The sequence below is a fragment of the Oreochromis aureus genome, linkage group 10 (genome assembly GCF_013358895.1).
Source record: "Oreochromis aureus strain Israel breed Guangdong linkage group 10, ZZ_aureus, whole genome shotgun sequence".
Taxonomy (NCBI): Eukaryota; Metazoa; Chordata; class Actinopteri; order Cichliformes; family Cichlidae; genus Oreochromis; species Oreochromis aureus.
The window spans coordinates 34,897,172-34,908,801 of record NC_052951.1 but is presented as its reverse complement, the minus strand read 5'-3'; the positions used below and the strand labels follow the sequence as shown (position 1 = coordinate 34,908,801).

The window sequence follows — 11,630 nt, the reverse complement described above, 5'->3', positions numbered from 1 at the left end:
ACATACACACCACAGAGCACAGATTAGAAGTACTTGTACTCTGCGAGCCAGCCCACAGCTGGTGCTGGTTCCGATTGTCCGTAGCCCCACTCAGTCCCGCGCAGCTCTCCACAACTAAGAGAAAAGGGAGAGGCAGTACCAGTTTTGTAACACCTGCCCAATATGCAGCTGAGGATCGCCCCGACCAGCCGCGAAAGCTGGAATGAAATGATAGTCCAAAAGGGGCTTAGCGTGAAACCCAAAACCCCCAGGGGCGAGGCGAGACAAGCAGCAGGAACAAGATTGGACAGCTAACAGATCGGAACACAAGATAAAACAAGGCAAGACAGCAGCAGAGCAGGCGCCCGACTCTCTACGTAACCAAAGCAGGCGGTTGGTCCCCGAGAGGGCACGGCAGCAATCAAACCCTACAAATAAGAAAAAGGCAAAACTAACCTTAATCTTCTTTAATTTACAAAACTAGCAGCTATAAAGTAAGCGGCTTACCCCAGAACTTGGAGGCGCTGTACTGCACGGCGGATGCACTCACGCGTCTCCTCGCCACGGCTGGAGCAAAGGAAAGAATCAGAAATCGAAGGGGAGACCTACCTGTAGCAATCACACGACCTGATCGCCTCAGTAATTTAACCAACAAGCCAGCGTCTACCGCTGTATCGCACCAGAAGCTCGGGAGGAAATAATCCACCGAAAGAACCCGGCTTCTCTTTATACAGGTAAACGCCACCCTGTAATCAATATACAGGTGGGCTCCTAGTTGACGTAAGCGCGCAGCGGGAGCAAGCACAGGAGAGAGAGAGAAAGCAGTAGCGCAAGTGGGGGCGAGAGAGAAAGGAAAAGCGAGTAGCCCCTCCGGCTACATGAGGACAGACTGAGGGACCCACTGCTGCACATCATCTGTGAGGCTTTGCACCCCTGATGATCCACCAGGACAAACTCAGCAGTGTGTGAGGAAGAGGAGGAGGAAGAGCCAGCAGCAGCTGACAGATGGAGAGAATAGACAGACTGTTCCCTGTTTGTGAAGGACTGCTAGGAAAGTTTAACATAACTAATTGTCTGTCCTGAATCAGTCTTATTAGGTAATGTTCAGATAATGTGATCATCCCAGTGTTTTCAGTGTGGGAGAAAGGGGGCGGCCGGTGTTCCAGATCAGCTGGCGTTTAGATCAACTGGCGTTGGTCAAACAGATGTGTGGCAGTCTTGCGTTTCAGGAGCTGCTACCGACAAAACAGCAAAAAAAACCGCCAAATATGTCATCCGTGACACTTGTGAGGCAGGGGCGGATCTAGAGAAATTTTCTTAGGGTGGCATGAGGGTGGCAAAGAAATCAAATGGGGTGGCAAATTCAAAGCCTTTTTTTCCCCCCAAACACATATGCAGGTGGTTAAAATGATTCAAATGCAGTAAGGATACACGTTTTTCATATAAATATAGTCTATAACTTAATTATTGTCTGTAGCCCACATAATTACACACTTTAGTTGCATAAAACATGTGAGTTTTGATGTTATGTACTGTATAGCCTGTATAATAAATAAATATGGAGCCCAATAAGTATAAAATCCAGAAAGCTACACAACATGGGGCGGTTCATTTACAAACACAAGTCTAACTTAAGTTTCACTGTTTTTTGTTAGAAAACAATCACATTGTTACAGCTTAAATTACACAAAATGTCAGAAATCTGCACTGTCATGAACAAAAATTTAAACCTAATTTTTCATGATTTGTTGGATTAACCCTCTGAGGTCTGAAATACAACCGGCCATTTTTGACTCCTTTTGAGTTTACGTTTGTATTTCACCCTCAAATTGTTTCATTTGATTTTTTTCCCCTGCCTTGTTTGGTATCTTTTCAGCTCAACTGAATTTAGCTGTTTTTTTCACTGACATACTGCATTAGTATTACTGATCTGAAATCACACAAAGAACTTAAAATCCTAGTAGTATTTTTTACTGTAAAAAAAACCACAGACATGTTGAGTAAATTTTTATAACTTGAAATGCAAATATAAATTGTACATTTTGTAAACATATACAACTATTTATCTAAAAATGCAGCCAATACACCTGCCGTTTTTTTCATTTTGTACAACCATTTAAAAATATTACTAAAACTAAAATGAGAGAACAATCAGGTTTCGCAATAAGATGCCCCACAAATGATGTGTGCCAGTAAAAAAAAAGTTTGTCCACCAAAAGACAGAGGAGAGCAGCACAGGGATAAACCTGCAGGCCTGACAACAGCAGGTGTATCACTCCGCTGGTTTTCTACTTAGTGACAGTGTTTACATTGCAAATGTGCCTTTGTGACATTCATTAGTGCCCTCACTGACACACACAACAAAACGACTACACAACAGAACAACTACACAAGACAACACAACACACTAAGTATACACTCCACACTAAACGTCACAAATCTCCCACATCTAAAAACTCTCTCTCTCTCTCTCTCTTTCTCACTCGCTCGCTCTGTCTCGCTGCCGTTACCGTCACTCCCAAAACTCTCCCCTCTCCCTAAACAACCAAATCCCACGTGTTGACTTTTTTTTTTTTAATTGGTCGACATGGTGCATTTTTCCACTGATAGGAAAGAGGTGGCTTTCTTTCCTTTCTTTACTGTTTTCGCGCTGTCCTTAGAAAACGCTTAAAACACACACACACAAAAACGTGACGACAGTATTTAGAAAAAAAGTGTGGCTTATATATATTATCATAACTCTGGATTTACTGGCCTGTAATTAAAATTTTAAAACTTTGAAGTCCGAACTTTCAATGTGGGCTGAAATAGAGACTCAGCGTGGCTGCAGCTTGTTGCTGTGTCAGCTTAAATCAGTCATGTGATTTGGAGGTGCAGCGTGTCCGTGGACCACAGAGGGTTAATAACACTCACCTTCCTTCCATTTCCAGAGTGTAACATCCAACCAAATGTGTAAAATCCGAAATTCCCATGGTGTTGTTCAAAATGTGCCCTGGCACAATCATAAGCATCGCTTGCTGCTGACAACAAGAAAAAAGCCGGTCCTGCTATGGGCTGAACCATTTGTTAATGGTGGAGGGGGGGACACTATGCAATATATTCAGTTTTAGCATTTATATTCACTGTTGACTGTAACTACGCTCAAACTGTTAATGCTATCTTATTTTAATAAACAACACTGTCATATGCAAAACTGGGGTGGCACTTGGGGTGGCAAGGGATCATTTTAGGGTGGCAGTTGCCACCCCATGCCACCCTTCTAGATCCGCCCCTGTTGTGAGGTTATCTCAAACACACTCCGTCAGTCTTGATGCCATTGAACAACAAAATGTTTAAAAATGTCGCAAGTTTACCTGGTGATAGCCTCATGCTCGACACGATCGCGAAAACAGCAAACAATTAACACCACGCCGGTGTTGTTCACAGGACAGCGAGAATAAATGATCGGGAGACTCTTGCCGTCGTTATCGTTCCCCTCGCACGTTTTATTTCTCCGGTTTCAGCGTTTTATGCTCAAAACTAAAGCGTGCAGTTTACTTTGTGTGCACTAACATGTACTCGAATCAACCAGCGCCACCTCTGGCCGAGTGCCACAGCCTACAGCCAGATCAACTTGTGACACACATCTGCAGCACGTTTGAATTCGTTTCATGCACAATACATGTGTACTTTTCAATTGTGTGTTTGTGCGTCATGCAAATAAACCTTTGAAATGAATGAAATCATACCATATATTTATTATTGGCCTACATTTGTACAAAATGCCAAATTATATACACAAAGTCATAGAAATCACCACTCCAATTGGTCATCATGATTTTAATATTCTCTTTTTTTCCATAACAATGAAATACGCCTTGGACAAATATGACACATCAATAGTTCATTAGTGTTGTCACATCACATCCTGTAAGCATCTTCTGTCTGTGTCCTTTCTCTGAAATGAATATTTCCAGCCAATATAAACAATCCATCAACATGGCTGGAGAGTTGGTTGTTGTATATAGTCTAAGTGTGGTTAATCTAATGAACATTTGTAAGGAGATGGCAGTTACTGTGAATTTACAGCAGATACACAGTGATTAGTAATAAACAGTCAGACAATGACTCTGACAATCTCATTCAATCTTGCAGATTTAATGCACCTTCTGCGGAAAGTGGTACCACACAGTGTGTGTGGACTTGCCCTGTGCAGAAGGCGACTATGTTGTGGGTGCTAAATAAACAGAAAAAATTGATCCCTGTTGTCTTTGCTTACTGATTGTTTTTAGTGTTGACAATGCACATTGTTGGGATTGCATCTTTCAACATGTTTGTGGGTAGATTTGGATGTCCCAGGGGTAAGTGCAGCCACTCAGCCTCTACTCAATGTGATCATAGCAGCAGGTGCAGATGTGTCACAAGTTAATCTAGTAGTAGGTAGGCTATGGTACTTGGCCACAGGTGGCAGCAGTGGACATACCTCTATTTGAGACTGCTCCAGCTGCTATGACATAGCAGCTATGTGATATTGGATCTGCTAAAATTGAAGATCATATGCACGTTTTGGAAATTAAACCTTATAGTATGTTGAAAAACAGAAAAATGACATTGATTTTGTTGCAGGTAAATGTAAATCCACTCAGAACTGTCAAGAAACTGCAATAAAACAATAGCAACTTTATTTTCCATTAGATAAACATGTAGAACACAGACATACAACAGTTAGACTTTCCATAACTATTTTTAGGAACAATTATTAAAGGTTTTCGTTCTTACAAGCACATTTCTTTTGAACTTGCCCAATGTTCTCAGTTTTTCAATGTTCAACATTTTCAATTTTGTCCACATGATGGACAGAATGTAACTGTGTGCTTTCTGCAGATGTACTTCCTGCATTTCTCACAAAATGTTCTCGTTTTAAAACAGGAATCTTCCTAACTAAGATTTAAAACAAAAGATTTCTACGTCTCCTCCAGTCTCACAAACAGATGACAAACCAATCGACACACCTGAGTCACTGACTTTCTTCAATCCACTCACTCTCACTGGCTCTGTTTGTTACTAATCACTGTGTAACTGCTGTAAATTCACCATAACTGGCATCACCTTACAAATCTTCATTAGATTAACCACACTTATACAGACTGTATATAACAACCAACTCTCCAGCCATGTTGATGGATTGCCTATATTGGCTGGAAATATTCATTTCCAGAGAAAGGACACAGACAGAAGATGCTTACAGGATGTGATGTGACAACACTAATGAACTATTGATGTGTCATATTTGTCCAAGGCGTATTTCATTGTTATGGAAAAAGAGAATATTAAAATCATGATGACCAATTGGAGTGGTGATTTCTATGACTTTGTGTATATAATTTGGCATTTTGTACAAATGTAGGCCAATAATAAATATATGGTATGATTTCATTCATTTCAAAGGTTTATTTGCATGACGCACAAACACACAATTGAAAAGTACACATGTATTGTGCATGAAACGAATTCAAACGTGGTGCAGATGTGTGTCACAAGTTGATCTGGCTGTAGGCTGTGGCACTCGGCCAGAGGTGGCGCTGGTTGACTCGAGTCCATGTTAGTGCACACAAAGTAAACTGCACGCTTTAGTTTTGAGCATAAAACGCTGAAACCGGAGAAATAAAACGTGCGAGGGGAACGATAACGACGGCAAGAGTCTCCCGATCATTTATTCTCGCTGTCCTGTGAACAACACCGGCGTGGTGTTAATTGTTTGCTGTTTTCGCGATCGTGTCGAGCATGAGGATATCACCAGGTAAACTCGCGACATTTTTAAACATTTTGTTGTTCAACAGCATCAAGACTGACGGAGTGTGTTTGAGATAACCTCACAAGTGTCACGGATGACATATTTGGCGTTTTTTTTGCTGTTTTGTCGGTAGCAGCTCCTGAAACGCAAGTCTGCCACACATCTGTTCGACCAACGCCAGTTGATCTAAACGCCAGTTGATCTGGAACACCGGATGTGCTTCGTCGTGTGAAGACGTGCGTGCGGAGGCTCCGTGTAAAAGTAGTCAAAAATAGTAATATCGCCAGTTTACTACCATTTTGAGGGAGCTCGTTTAATACGATTCGTGCTTTGGAGTGAACGAGTGTGCTCACGGGGCAATTTATGACCGAAAATGTCCAACCGACAGACCCGTGCCGGCGTAGAAAAGTTGCACGCGGATAGCAACCCTGCCGCCGCAGCTAGCAAAGCTAACTGCAGGTTTCCCCAAACCTTATAAACAGGTTTGGGGAAACCTGCAGTCAGCTGAGACTGAAGAAGTCACTTGGATGAGTGACGAAACGTTTCTCCCACAAAACGCTACGTCCAGATGAACAGATTCAACTTTTGGAGATTTACTTTCCTGGATGATTGAGAATGCATCAAAAGTAATATCTCATTTTGTTGTTTTATATTTGAATATTTTGTTTAAGAAATACTGTGGCCCTGCTTTATACTACTTACACATTATTTTTGTATTACTGTATTTTATTTTCAAAGATCTTTTTGCTACAAGCTCCCCCTACTGTTTTTTTTGTTTGTTTGTTTGTTTTTTCTCCCCTCCTTTTAGGAGGTGAGTAGATTAGAGGGGTGATATTATATTTTTAGAACCATGGGATATTTTGCACGGAGCCGCACACGGTAGGCTTGGCGTGTAGGAGATGGTGGACCGGTTGGCCACGAGAGTGCTTGTTAAAGAGCACTGTGTTTGGGTTCATGTTCATATATGCAATGTGCTGTGTGTTACTTGTGTATGTGTGTGTGTTGCTTCCCCGTTTTTTCCCAGACACCGCCCCTTTATTTTTTCTGTTTTTGCTGCCAGATCTTCAGGGTGTGATCCAGATAGTGGACGGCATAGGAGCGTAGTGGGCATGTTGGGCTGTGGACTCCTGGCATGGCACCAAACATGGATGTGAGCAGAATGGGCACAAATTTGATGAGCTGGAACGTGAGGGCGATCAATAAACCGGCTAAACGGAGTAAGATCTTTTCACATTTAAGAGACCAGGGAGCAGAGGTAGTATATTTGCAAGAGACACATTTGTTAAACAGGGACCATCTCAAGCTGTGTAGGGGGGGATTCAACCAGATCTATCATTCAAATTTTGATAGTAAGAGTCGAGGAGTGGCCATCCTCATACACAGGAATGTACAATTCATAGAAACAACTGCCATAAAAGACAAACATGGTCGATACGTTATTGTAGCTGGGAAATTATTCAATATGCCAGTAGTGTTGGCAAATATATACGCACCCAATTGGGATAATGTTCAATTTTTTAAGGATTTGTTTTCGCTACTACCTAATTTGGACACACATAATTTGATTTTGGGGGGAGACTTGAATTGTGTCCTAGATTTAACTCTGGACCGCTCTAGCCCAACACCTAGTGTGCTAAGTAAATCTGCTCAATGCGTTAACTCCTTTTGTAAAACATATGGTATATTCGATCCATGGAGATATGCAAATCCGACTACCAGACAGTACTCCTTTTATTCCCCGCCACACCAAACTTATACTAGAATTGATTATCTTTTGTTAGACAATAAATTGACCCCTATGGTAATGAATGTAGAATACCCTGGTATAGTACTATCTGACCATAGCCCGGTCACACTGACACTTAAATTCCCTGACTATACACCTCCTCAGAGGATGTGGCGTCTTAATAGTAGATTATTGGCTGACGATGATTTTAAAGAATTCATTAATTCGCAAATAGTTTTTTTCTTGGATCTTAATGATACTCCTGATATAAGCAGTGGCACTTTATGGGAATCATTAAAAGCGTATATACGCGGACAAATCATTTCATACAGTGCTGGTGAAAGGAAAAGGAAAATGAAACGTACCACAGAATTAATGAAAGCAATAAAAGAAGTTGACCTGGCAAATTCTACGACTCCATCTGAGGAGCTGCATAGAAAAAGGATTTTGCTCCAGACTGAGTATGACATCCTGACAAGTCAGCGTGAGGAGGATTCATATCTTAGGTCAAGACAAGATCTCTATGAGCATGGTGAGCGCGCCGGTAAACTCCTGAGCTACCAGCTAAAACAATCAGCAGCTGCTGGTATGATAGTAGAGATAGGAGATAATGTGGGTAATAAAATTATAGATCAGAAGGGTATTAACAATCAATTTAAATCTTTTTATGAGGACTTGTATACCTCAGAAATAAATGATAGGGACCGAGTGAAGAATTTTTTTGACAACCTTGAAATACCACCACTAGAGGCAGCAGATAGAGATAGGTTAGAGGGACCCATATCTGCCACGGAGATAGACAAAGCAATTCGGAATATGAAGACAGGAAAAGCGCCGGGCCCTGATGGATACCCAAGTGAGTTTTATAGAACATTCGCTCCCAAACTGATACCCTTGCTTTGCAGAGTATTTAAGGAAGTTCTTGATAAAAAAGCTCTGCCCCAAACAATGTCACAGGCCTTGATCTCTGTACTCCTTAAGAAGAATAAGGACCCACTTAAATGTGAGTCTTATCGCCCAGTAAGTTTACTTGGATGTGATTATAAAATCCTGACCAAAGTACTGGCAGCTAGAATTGAGCTTGTTATAAGTAAGATAATACATCCTGATCAGACGGGGTTTGTTGCAGGTAGACAACTCTCCAGCAGTCTCCGCCGTCTGTTCAATGTAGTATATACTGCTGAAGATAACATTATGCCAGAGATTGTGATATCCCTAGACGCCCACAAAGCCTTCAATAGAATAGAGTATTACTATCTATTTACGGCCCTCGAGAGATTCGGCTTTGGTCCAACATTTTGCTCGTGGATTAAAATAATTTATTCGAGCCCCCAGGCTATGGTGAGAACAAATAATATCATATCTGAACCCTTCTCTCTATTCCGGGGAACGAGACAGGGGTGCCCTTTGTCGCCCCTGCTCTTTGATGTGGCAGTTGAACCCCTTGCGATAATGCTGAGACAGGCTGCTGAATTGGTAGGGATACAAAGGGGGACACAAACCTATAGGCTGTCCTTATATGCTGACGATCTCCTCCTTTTCCTGTCAAACCCTGCCGTTAGTATCCCGGCGGCCCTTGATATTATCAAGGATTTTGGGTGTCGGGCTATAAAATTAATTTAGACAAGAGTGTTCTTTTCCCCATTAATAAACAGGCGAGGAAACTTTCTTTTCGGGCCTATCCCTTTGCAATACATAAGGATAAATTCACATATTTAGGTGTTAATGTAACTAGTAAATATAAAGATTTACTGGACAATAACTTTAAAGTCACACTGGACAAAGCAAAATTAGATATGGAAAGGTGGGCATCGCTCCCCTTATCATTAGCAGGGAAGATAAATTCTGTTAAAATGAATATAATGCCACGGTTCCTCTATTTATTTCAGACGATACCAATTTTCATTCCTAAATCATTTTTTAAGGAATTGAACAAATGTACATCTGCCTTTATTTGGAAAAAAACAGTCCCCAGGATAAGAAGAGAGTTTCTTGAGAGACAGAAAGAAGAGGGAGGCCTGGCTCTGCCGAACTATATGCACTATTATTTTGCTGCCAATATACATAAGTTGTTATTTTGGGTCAAAGACTTAGATGAGGATGAAACCCCAATATGGGTTCATATGGAGAGGTATGTCTCTAGCCCAGTGTCCCTGCGCTCCCTGGTCTGCGCTCCTCTACCCTTGAGCAAACATCTTTACACAAACAACCCGGTGGTATCTAATTCTTTGAAAATTTGGACTCAATTCAGATCACATTTTAAAAACAGAAACGCCCTCCTATCTGCTCCCATCTATGGAAATCACTTGTTTCCCCAGCCCTCGGGGGAACAGCCTTTAGGGAATGGCATAGAGCTGGGGTGGAATGTGTCAAACATCTGTTTAAAAATGGTACTTTTATGTCTGCTGCTCAACTGGAAAAGGACTATGGAATCTCCTCCAAGACTAATTACTTTAGATATTTCCAGGTTCGGGACTTTGTGAAAAAGTCATTCAGCCCCTCCCTCGAGCTTCCACAAAGCGGATGGATAGACGAGCTGATGGACACAGATCCGACTGCTAAGGGGACAATCTCCACGCTATATGCAAATATTCAGAATGAGGCTCCCCCTCTCTGGACAATGTAAGAAGGAAATGGGAGGAAGAATTGGGGCTGGACATTTCAGAGGTTGACTGGGGAGGGGCAGTGGATCTAGTACACTCTGCTTCTGTATGTGTGCGACACACGGATTGATACAGTTCAAGGTGTTACACAGACTCCACTGGTCAAGGGAGAAACTGGCAAGAGTGTACCAGGGGGCCGATCCGACCTGCCCCAGATGTAAACAGGTGCCAGCCAACTTATGCCACATGTTCTGGTCTTGTTCCAGGCTGAAAGACTTTTGGGCTAACATCTTTAGAACATTCTCATTCATTTATAATAAAGATATGGAACCACTGCCTCTGACAGCCATCTTTGGTGTGGCACCGAGGGAAACTCAACTAACAGCCTCTCAGAGGAAGGCAATAGCATTCACCTCATTGTTGGCTAGGAGACTGATTCTATTTAACTGGATAAAGGCAACACCGCCATCCCATAAACGCTGGGTGGAAGAGGTGATGGCACACCTCAAATTAGAACATCTCAGATTTACTATACAGGGCAACACCAAGAAATTCTTTAAGGTCTGGCAGCCTTTCATTTCCTATTTTGAAGATGAGTTTCCATCTACTCCATAACTGGCAACTCCTCCCCCCCCCCCCCCCTTTTTTTTTTCTTTCTCTGTCTGGGTATAGTTTTGTCTTACACGGTGTTGTAGGACCTGAGTTCGAGCTTTTCTGTATGAATGATATGCTTTTTGAAAACTCAATAAAAACACTTTGATTATTATTCAGTGTGGGAGAAAGTACTCAGGGCCTTCAAGTTACACACTATGAAAGGCAGCAACAAGTTTAATATTCAGAAACCTAAAGTATGTATCAGCAGCAGAATGGAGCTAAAAATAAATGTTTGTTTCAGTTCTATGAAGCTTTGAGTATTTTGGATTAGTAGCACTGCTGTGTTTGTTGCATCATATTGCTGTAATTGTTTATATGCTTTATATATTCTGAGCTAAGTTGATCTATAGTGTTACATCATATTCTATAAGGATGTTATGTGTTTGTAGACTTTCTGCCCAGTTTGACCCATTTAGCAGAAGTCAGCCTGTTTAAGGCTCTGATATCTATTCTGTATGATTTAAAGCAGTTATGACATGGTCTGATTTTCTCACCCAATAAAGGAATATTTCATATATCAGTCTGATCTTCATTCTATCAGAAACAGTTATCACAGCTCGTACATTTTCTTTTGACACATATATATAAGCATTGAGCCAAATTTAGTAATGCCAACATATTGAAAGAACAATATTTGTCTCTTATATATAATACATCTGTATATACACTGTCAGAGATACTTGTCTTTGAGTGAAGATTTAAGGTGATAGGAGATATAAATAACTGCTACTTGAATCTTTACTGAAGCTCAGTATCTGACAGAGTTCAAACTCACTGCTGTAATATATCATAATAATCTGACAATACTGTGATATTGGCCATATTATATTTACATTACCACAGTGAGATGACTTTAGTCTCATGATCAACATTAACTAATTGTTATTTACTAACT

At 41.2% G+C, this 11,630-nt stretch overlaps 1 long non-coding RNA gene across 1 annotated transcript in view; it reads right to left on the bottom strand.

The window, feature by feature from the left end:
- LOC120442137 overlaps positions 1-533 on the bottom strand; it is a 751-nt gene extending 218 nt beyond the window's left edge. The window contains exons 1-2 of the long non-coding RNA XR_005614506.1: positions 487-533; positions 40-407 (exon numbers count right to left, since the gene is read on the bottom strand). This is a non-coding gene — a long non-coding RNA (uncharacterized LOC120442137). The remainder of the gene's footprint in view (positions 1-39; positions 408-486) is intronic.
- Positions 534-11,630: the final 11,097 nt, after the last annotated feature.